Source organism: Electrona antarctica (assembly GCF_951216825.1).
Source record: "Electrona antarctica genome assembly, chromosome: 12".
Taxonomy (NCBI): Eukaryota; Metazoa; Chordata; class Actinopteri; order Myctophiformes; family Myctophidae; genus Electrona; species Electrona antarctica.
In genome coordinates this window covers 41,915,736-41,917,230 of record NC_136793.1, presented here as the reverse complement: position 1 = coordinate 41,917,230, position 1,495 = coordinate 41,915,736, and positions in this window count along the sequence as shown.

The window sequence follows — 1,495 nt, the reverse complement described above, 5'->3', positions numbered from 1 at the left end:
ACACACACACACACACACACACAGTAGTACAGCCACAAATACCCATGAAATAGGGTGCTGAACACTCAGGGGCTGTAGTTGGGTGGTGGTCGTTAATCTCACTGTTGTTATTCTGGTCTAACCGCATCTACAAATCGCACCCACTGACAGCCACCTATACACTGACACCACGGCGCGTAATCAGCGCCTCAAACTGTGACTCCGCCCACCCCCTGGGGAAGTTGTGATTAGCGCTCGTTCACTGCAATGCAATTTGCAGCATTTTCAAAACAATATTGAGCAGAGTAGCGATTATCAAACGTATTTGCAATGCCATACGTTGAAAGATCTGTTGCCCGTGGACAAGGCACGCTACCTCCGCAAGTTAGATAGCATCGGCATAGATGTTTGTCCGTATGTGATTAAGGATTGGACCAAGACCAAGTTGCATTGGCAGCCATAGAAAATTACCCCAGGCTAAAACCGGATGTGACGTTTTTGGGCGTTCCTGTCTAGCTTGGTGTCAGTGTATACTGCTATGCAGTTCAGTGACCCACCCACTGACAGCCACCTATACTGCTATGCAGTTCAGTGACCCACCCACTGACAGCCACCTATACTGCTATGCAGTTCAGTGACCCACCCACTGACAGCCACCTATACTGCTATGCAGTTCAGTGACCCACCCACTGACAGCCACCTATACTGCTATGCAGTTCAGTGACCCACCCACTGACAGCCACCTATACTGCTACGCAGTTCAGTGACCCACCCACTGACAGCCACCTATACTGCTATGCAGTACAGTGCGGAATGCGACTAGAGGGTAGAATCTCAAGCACGAGAATCACCTCACACCTCCCTCGTTCTCTTTTAGAACATGTCTGACAGTGACAGGAGGTATTCAGTTGGGGTGTATTATACTATTCAAATTGATGAGCTCTGCTGCAACTCTGCTGTTTTTTTTGTTAAAAGGTTAAACCTTTATGTTCTGATAGTAATCAAGATAGTAACAGGTTCAGTAACAGGTGTCTCTTCACCTCTTTAATAAACAGATAAATATAACATTAGGTGGGTCACCTTATTGTATCCAGGCAGGAGAGAGAACCCATTATACACAGGTTTAATGTTTGTCTTTAGTTCAATGTTTGTTTTGTAAACGCTATTGACAATGAAGGGAACATTTACGTCATAATGTGCCTCATTACGTCATATTGTCTCTTTAATGTTAATGGCGTTTAATGTTTGTGTTGGCACTGTTTGTTTTACATCACCATTACATCACCTAATCAACATGAGTTAGACTTTAATATATTAGCGCCCCCTCACTTCACACAGGTGTGATTTTTGTATAACCACATCCAATTTCACTTGTATTGTTCACCTGTATCCTGTGTGAATTGGTGAAATTGGTATTTGCCAACATGAAACTATATTTTAGGTTTTAGAGGCGGCAATGACTAGAGTGACCGGATGTTCCCAGTTCAAACCCAGGCTCCCCCAGAGTTAGTGTCGA